Raw genomic sequence first — 9194 nt, forward strand, 5'->3', positions numbered from 1 at the left:
TCCCAGCCCTGGGCTCTCCCACTCCCCACCTGCACCCTCCTTTCCCCGCAGCCCAGGTCACTGGTAGCTCACTCCCAGGGCGGGTCATTCAGCAGGAATTTTAGATGTGCACAGAACACAGACAGGATTGGTTCCCATATGGTTACAGAGCTGCAGTAAAGTGGAACAATTTTCAGCTGGTGTGACTGGAGAATATCTGGATGCATATTATAAGACTGTCCTACAGAAATGAGGAAAAGTTGAGGTGCCTTTATTATTATTTTGTTCCACTCTTTCTTTCTATGGGGAATTTGCCAATGCATATCACTGTCTTCCTTACAAACAAACAAACAAACAAACAAAAAAAGGCAATGGCTGTTCAAAATAGCAATTCCAGTCCTAATAACCACTGAGAAGCATTTCTTGCTCAATCTTATCCTACTTTTTCTAGTTACAAGTTACAGTGGATCAGTATATTTGATTTGGGAGAAATGAAGTAACAGCTGCCCAAATTGAGCTTGAGCACTCCTGCATTTTGAGGTGTTCAAATCTGGAAGGCAGGTGCTGGGGGTGTGTGTGTGTGTGGGGGGGTGCGCTGTGGGCTCCATGGGGGAGCATGGCAGCATGTCTGCAGCAGTGTGTCTGGCGCTGCGCGGAGCCAGACAAGCTGGTCTGAGTGGCACAGTAAGAGGGCTGGGGGGTTGGAGAAGGGGTAGAGGGTTCCGGTGGAGCAGTCAAGGGACAGGGAGCAGGGGAGGTTGGATGGGGTGGAGGTTCGGGGGGGCAGTCAGGGGCAGGGAGGGGGGGTTAGATGGGTCAGAGGTTCGGGGGGGCAGTCAGGGGACAGGCAGTGGTTGGATAGGCATGGGAGTCCCAGGGGTTTGTCAGGGGACAGGTAGGGGGTGGGGTCCTGGGGGCAAGTTGGGGGGGTCTCAGGAGGGGCAGTTGGGGACAAGGAGCAGGGAGGCTTAGACAGGGGGTGGGGTCCTGGGGGGCAGTTAGGGGCAGGGGTCCCGGGAGGGGGTGATCAGGCGACAGGGAGCGGGAGGGGCTGGATGGGTTGGGGTTTCTGTGGGGGGGCAGTCGGAGGGAGTGGATGGTGGCAGGGTGGGGCTACCCTCCCTCCCCCTGGAGTGTCCTGGTTTTTTAATGTTAAAATATGGCTCCCTACCATTCACAGCACTCACAGCACGGTGCCCTATGAGGTCCCCCTCCTTCCTTTCCAGTTGGTAGTCGTCAAGGGAATGCTGGGAAATGTAGTTCTTTTCCTGCTCCAGGGTTGGCTCTATAGTCAGGGAGCTAACCAAGGAACTACAGCTCCCAGAGCCCCCCTGTTGGTTCTCAGCTTTCTTGCTGCCCCTGCAAATAAGCTGCCCCAAGCGGTGATTGCTTTGCTGGTGCCTAGAGCCATCCCTGACAGTAAGTAGAGTTGGGCAGGAAATTATTTTCCCATCTTATGAGATTCTTTGAAATGTCAAACATCTTTCCTATCCCAAATTGGGACAAAAAGTTGAAATCTCAAAAATGTTCATGAACTGGTAATGGGAGTGGGGTGGAGGCGAGGCTGAATCCGGTCAGTTGAAATGTTTCATTTTGATTATTTCAAAATGTTTAGATTTTGACCTTTTTAAACATTTACCTTTTTTTTTTTTTTTTTGGTATAAATTAACTTAATTTTGAAACAAGAAATAAGTTTGAAACAAACCTCAAAACTTTTCCTTTCCAAAATGTTTTGATGTCCTGTTTCGACAATTTCAAATTCTTTTTAAACGGGAGATTCATTGAACCCAGCCCTTTACTGTAAACAGTTTTGATTTTGACTAATTAGCTTTTTAAAAAAAAGGTTTTGTTAGAAAAATCCCAGGTGGCTCTAATAACAAATAGGCACTTTTCCATTTTCTCTAATTTCTGGAGTCTCTCTTGAGGTTTTTCATCTAAAGCTATGAGGCTTCATGCAAACTTTGTTTTTGGTTTGCCTGGCTTTATTACCGACAGCAAGTTTCACCTTAATTTTGGACTCAAACAAGCTACAAAACTCAATGTTTTAAATACCTCTTATATTTTGTGACATGCTATTTCAAAACTCAACTAAGTTGAGCCTCTATATTGCTCAAGGTTTTTAATTGAAATCGTAGTCATTCTACATTTTCTCATAGACCAGGATGAACCAGAACAAGATTCTGATTTTTATCACAAAAGCCACACACAAGAAATCAAGTTTCTTTTCATTTTGGGTTTTGTTAATTAGTTTGAGCAATTATAGTGCTGACTCAGGTTTACATTAAAAGAAAGGTCTGACCTGTAAAATCCAGATATGGATCCAAAGGTCTCCAAAGTTTGGCAATGTTCAGATTCTAGCTTTGTTTGCTTTTATCTTGGTTGGGCACTCCATTTCTTATAATCTTATAGTTTGAAAAAGGATATTTTACCTGCTATTTTTCATTGAAAGTAGAAAATGAAAATAGTTTTAACTTTCTCTGTGTGTGCATGTGTCATCAAGTTATCCATTCCTATAGAATAAGGTATAATAAAACATGTAAAAATAAATTAGTTTACCAAATACTTCCCCAGGGTTTTTATTGAACTGAACAATTTTCTGTGTATGGTTCAAAATGTTAGATGATGTGTTTTCGGCCATATTCTGAAGTTGGATGAAATTACAGAAAATAATATCTCTTGTATTTTGTGACATGCTATTTCAAAACTATTTATATGAATTGGTGAAAATTGATTCAAAATCCATCATTTATGCATGTTTTAAAAATTTAGAGGAAATCTAGTGCAAAATATGCATCTAAAATTCAGCTACTAGAGTGAGGAAAAACTGTTAACTATCGCTTTGTAAATTTCTATCTATAGAGCCAGAGATTTTCAGAAATTTTTGTGAGGGTTTAAGATTTTAATGAGATCCAAAATGTCCCCGTATCTTACCAGGGAACAAAGATGATTCAAGCAAATGTGAGTCCTCTCTGCCAGTTCTTTCAGTTAGACCCTCTGAGTACGAGGTGAAGGATTCAGGTTATAATCTCTATAGCAATAGGGTAGAATCCCATTAATTTTTTTGTGAACCCTGTAGAGGAACTCACCATGGTGGGTTTGTTTTGTTTTGGTGTGTGTGGGGAGAAGCCCCTAGTATGTACATAGTGAGGTTTTTGTGTGGTTTGATATATTAAAAACCACGTATACTATACTTTTATTTATTATTTATTTATTATTTATATATTTATTTACTATATATATAAAAATAGTAAACAGTTATTTGGGATCCAGTAGTAACTGTGTGGTTTGGTCATATTGTTTTTACTGTGTGAAAAGCAAAAAAACAATATTCCCCATGTCATCTGCACCAAATTCACCTGCTCTTAGAGCTACAGCATAGTCTTTATGCGCTCAGTTCCATGGTGCATAGAGGGGCTCAGAGGAGGGGTGGATGGACATTTTCTATTAAACAAGAGGAAGGACGAACTTGTAACTGCCTTGCCCTGCCCAGAACAGAAATAGAGATGGCATATCCCAATTCAGCACAAAGCAGTTTGCCATGCAGCAGTAGTATAGGTGCTGTAAACAGAACCCTGGTATTTCAGCCTGACCCTAGGAGCCAGGGACCCTTTTTGGCCGCAGGTTTGGCAGCAGCATCTGAAAAGCAGCGGTGGCCGAACTGCTTTTAGACAGTAAGAATCTACCAGCTCAACACCTCACCTAACACTTTGACAATGGTAACTATCTCCCCCTCATTATTTGATACTTTCCAGTGCTCCTGTATTTCCTAGCTCTGGCCAGGACTGGAAGCAGAAGTGTCAAAAAATGTTTGAAAAAGGCTGTTCTCACTACATACTTGGCCCAACAGATGTCACCGAGCTCCAGAAAAGCTCCTATGTTCATGAGAGTTTGAGCCAAATTTTACAGATCCAGGAAGTTCAGATGAAATGGGAAAGAGGGATTCTCCTCCACAGCCTGGTCTCTGTATGTTGCAGTGTCAGGGTAAAGACACTTAGCTGGCTGAAAATTCCCGCAGCATGGGCACTGCAGTAGGCTGCTGTAGTAGAATGCTCCCCAAGTCCCAGCATAGGGGTGATGCAGGACCATGGGAGGAAGGGGCGTGTTCAGGGTGTGCATTGCAGGGATTTAGGGAGACACTGCCACCCTTAGACATCCAGGGCCAGGCGAAGCCCAGGGCTGCCTAGGTGACATCCAGGGGCGGTTCCAGGCCCCACCATGCCAAGCGCGTGCTTGGGGCAGTAAGCTGCAGGGGGCGCTCTGCCAGCACCGCCAGGGCGGCAGTCTGGTTGCCTCCAGCGGCTTGCCTGTGGAGGGTCCGCTGGTCCCGCGGCTTCGGTGGACCCTGTGCAGGCAAACCGCCGGAGGCAGCCTGCCTGCCATGCTTGGGGCGGCAAAATCCCTAGAGCTACCCGTGGTGACATCGAGGGATCTCACCAGCTCTTGGAACAGTTCGGAATCAGGAGGGGGCAAAGGTGGCACAGAGCCACCTTATACTCTTCCTTTTGCCCACAGCCCTCCATGGGTTGTGCCTGTGTGTGCTAGGCCTCTTGGGGGGCAGCACACAACCTTGCCCAGAGATTGAGAGATGAGAAATTTGGATTTTGTTCCACACTCTGCCAAAGTTTGAGACATGTTTGAGTGCAGGCTGTCAATTAGAGTTGCACCTCTATGTGAACTGTGCACATTTCTAGGATGAAATCCTGGTGCTACTGAAGTCGGTGACAAAACTCCCATTGATTTGGAGGGGGTCAAAGTTTCACATTGCTTGTTTTTTCTCCAAACCATAGGTCTGATTCTTGCACTTGTTTTGTGCTGGCATGAAACAAGTGTAATGAAGTGAGGAGCCTGACCCTGCATATCTGTTCTTTTTGAGATTCTCCTAACACAATGTAAATGTCATTTCTCAGTGACTTTATCAGCATCTATATGAAACCACAATTTTTTCTTGGTTTCATCACCGAAAATCTGCTCTTGCTCCTCTGCTTTCATTGTTTCAGAATTTTTTTGAAAATAAATTACAGACCAGTCAGCTTAACTTCTGTACCTGGAAATATAATGGAGCAAATAATCAAGCAATCAATTTGCAAACACTTAGAAAATAGTAAGGTGATAAGTAAATGGTCAGCATGGATTTGTCAAAAACAAATCGTGTCAAACCAACCTGAGAGCTTTCTTTGACAGGATAACAAGCCTTGTGGAAGCAGTAGATGTGGTATATCTTAACTTTAATAAGGCTTTTGATATTCTCTCTCATGACCCTCTCATAAACAATCTAGAGAAATACAACTTTTATGGAGCTACTATAAGGTGGGTGCATAACTGTTTGGAAAATCATTCCCAGAGAGTAATCATCAGTGGTTCACGATCATGCTGGAAGGGTATAACAAGTGGGGTCCGTCAGGGATTGGTTCTGGGTTTGGTTCTGTTCAATATCTGTATCAGTGATTTAGATAATGGCATAGAGAGTACACTTATAAAGTTTGCGGGCGATACCAAGCTAGGAGGGGTTGCAAGAGCTTTGAAGGATACAATTAAAATTCAAAATGATCTGGACAAACTGGAGAAATGGTCTGAAGTAAATAGGATGAAATTAAAAAAGGACAAATGCAATGTACTCTACTTAGGAAGGAACAATGACATACAAAATGGGAAATGACTGCCTAGGAAGGAGCACTGCAGAAAGGGATCTGGGGGTCATAGTGGATCACAAGTTAAATATGAGTCAGTAGTCAAACGCTGTTGCAAAAAGAGGAAACAACGTTCTGGGATGTATTAGCAGGAGTGTTGTAAGCAAGACACGAGAAGTTATTCTTCTCTTCTATTCTGCACTGATTAGGCCTCAACCGAAGTATTTGTTCTGGGCACCACATTTCAGGAAAGATGTGGACAAATTGGAGAAAGTCCAGAGAAGAGCAACAAAAAATGATTAGAGGTTTAGAAAACATGACCTATGAGAGAAGATTGGAAAAAATTGGGTTTGTTTAGTCTGGAGACAAGAAGACTGAGTGGGGACATAACAGTTTTCAAGTACATAAAAGGGAGAAAAATTGTTCTTAACCTCTGAGGATAGGACAGGAAGCAATGGGGTTAAATTGCAGCAAGGATGGTTTAGATCGGACATTAGGAAAAACTTCTTAACTGTCAGAGTGGTTAAGCACTGGGAGGTGCCTAGGGAGGTGGTGGAATCTCCATCACTGGGGATTTTTAAAGAGCAGATTGGACAAACACCTGTCAGGAATGGTCTAGATAATACTTAGTCCTGCCTGGAATGCAGGGGACTGGACTAGATGACCTCTCGAGGTCCCTTCCAGTTCTATGATTCTATGATTTCTACATCAGAACTGAAATTGCTCACAGAGGTTGTTGCAAGAAATCCATATCCGGGTATGCTGTATTGCTGCGATGTATGATATTTGTCTTAGGATCAGGACAAACATGATTAAGATATGAAACTTTTATCAATAGTCTACAATTTGGGGCCAGATTAACTCTGGAACAAATGAGAACAAATAGTATTGGCTTCAGTGGGATTTGCCTACCTACACTAGGGCTGAATTTACTCATTGCATTTCCTGATAAGATACAGCATATGTTGCCTACAAAATGTTTTCAGGGGAATGGATTGTATTGATTTTTACATTTTCTTGTGCTGTAGTTCACATAGAACGAAGCCCCTTAGATTTCTGTCTTTTATAAACAGGGATTTTTGACTGTCAAATGTTATTTGACAGGACAGATATTTACCTGAAATAGCACTGGACATCTTACTAACTGTATCATGGGAATAATCAATAATGTCTGGCTGAAATTCTAGCTTCCTAGCAGCTGATCCAAGAAATATCCCTTGACAGGGAATCCTGGACAGGTTTTTTTCTATTTTATCTACTATTTTAGTTTTGGGTTTTGGACATTTTGTGTTCTGTGCACTTTTAATGCATATTCTTTTCATATGTATAAAGATAATATTGAAAGATGCCCTCTTCGATTCTCGCTTCCCTAAGAACTGTGGACTAAATTCTTTCTCTGGGAAAATGGTTTAGTGATTGCTGGGGGAAAAGGGGGACCAGCATCTCTATCCTCATTTATGCCACTTACTTGCCATGTGAGCTTGTGCAAATCAGTTTACCCATCTGTAAAAGGGAAAAGTAATAATTATCTTCAGCACTGTGAGACTTACCTAATGTTTGTGAGATGTTTAAATGAAAGGGAACACTTGCGTGAAAAGTAGAAGTGGGTGAATAATTTGTGGATAAAAATCTATTTTGGTAAATTAGGCCCCAACCCAATGATCCTCTATGATCCTCTGAGCCCATATGGACCCTCAGTGAAGTCAGAGGTGCTGCATGGACCTGCAGTGTCAGGGTCTTTCTTCATGTTTTTTGTTTGTGAATTGCCTGTGAGCAGTTGATGATCATTCTTATTCAAGCTTCTTGTTGGGAGTCTTTAGTATCCAAAATTTTCATTTTTGCTCTGTAGTTTGGCAGGCATGCATGTCTTGTGATATAATTTCTGTTGTCTGATTGGAGGAGCGTAGCTCCGAGACTTAGGTTTCTGGGGCAAAATTTTCTTTCCTCAAATATTCTCTAATATTTACTTAAAGTTTCATGTTTCTGGGAATATTCCTGCCACTGAATTAGAACATTTTCTGAAACCCCCAAATCCAGTACAATAATTTATTTAAATACATAGTCACATATATTTTATGAGGCGTTAGTCCATCTCTAAAACAAAGTATTACCTTACCTATCCTCCCTGTAGATAGGGCTCCTCACAGTTGTGAAATCCTAGGCCTGGTCCACACTACGCTGTTAAACCAATTTTAACAGCGTTAAATCGATTTAACGCTGCACCCGTCCACACTACACTGCTCTTTATATCGATTTAAAGGGCTCTTTAAATCGATTTCTGTACTCCAACAAAACGAGAGGAGTAACGCTAAAATTGATATTACTATATCGATTTAGGGTTAGTGTGGACGCAAATCGACTTTATTGGCCTCATTCTTTTACAGTAGCTACCCACAATGCACTGCTCCAGAAATCGACACTAGCCTCGGACCACGGACGAACACCACTGAATTAATGTGCCTAGTGTGGATGCGCACAATCGACTTTATAATATCTGTTTTATAAAATCGGTTTTAGCTAATTCGAATTTATCCTGTAGTGTAGACGTACCCTTAGTTGTGCTTCATGGTTGTCCTACCTTTTCTCATGCTTTGGAATCTCTTTCCGTAGTGCGTTACCTATTAAACAGTGCTCATATGCTAAACTCATTTATTAGACATGGGCTGAAACTGCAACTTGGGATCCAGATCTGAACTTCCGCTGTCAAAGCGAAGGATATTCATGTTCAGGTTTCTGTCTTGGATTAAGTACGAGCTGTCAAATTATAGACATTTGCATTCAATCTCAATGCTGACATTTCTGTGGAATTTTGTGAGGTTTGTGAAAATGCAGTTGCTACTGACAAAGATCTCTCTTTTGCAACAAGACTGAGAGCAGCTACTATAATGCAGTATGAATAAAAGGACCTGCTTCTGTTAGCACACTTGATATACAATATCGTAACTGCCAGTTCAGTTACTCCTCATTTACACTAGTGTAAGGGATATCAAAATTAGGCCTAATGTCTTATAAAGTGTAATAAACTATGATAACTTTTCTATGTCTTTTTAACCATTCCATAGAGTTTGATAGAGAACTATATCCCATTCCATAGGATGATTGACAAAATAACCCTACAGAATGGATTGTTGTACTCTATTAACTTTTCATAAGTTGTTGGAGGAATATTTAGTGGATGAATCGTTTTTTAAAAATTTGGTAGGACTTTATTGTAAGAGTTGATTGTCTGTTTCAGATCAGTCAGTCACTACAGGCTGCTTAGCCCACATGTTGTCGGTTGTAGAATCAAGGAGCCGATTTTGATTTTACTTAAATCAATATAACTGGCTGGATTATAATTTCAGTGGAGTTGCATCTGATTTACATTGATGTAAATGAAATTTGAATCAGTCCTCCTGTATATGTTGCAGACTCATTTTCTTTTGTGTGAAGTATATCATTTAAACAAAGACTAATTACAGATCTTGACTATAAGAATAGGTGAAAATGTTCATGACTGAACACATGGAATTAAAAAAAGGAATACTTTAGACACAATCTCCAAAACAAATGATTTATTATCTAATTATCTCCAAGTATTATTCAGTT

Source organism: Gopherus flavomarginatus, chromosome 1 (assembly GCF_025201925.1).
Source record: "Gopherus flavomarginatus isolate rGopFla2 chromosome 1, rGopFla2.mat.asm, whole genome shotgun sequence".
NCBI lineage: Eukaryota > Metazoa > Chordata > Testudines > Testudinidae > Gopherus > Gopherus flavomarginatus.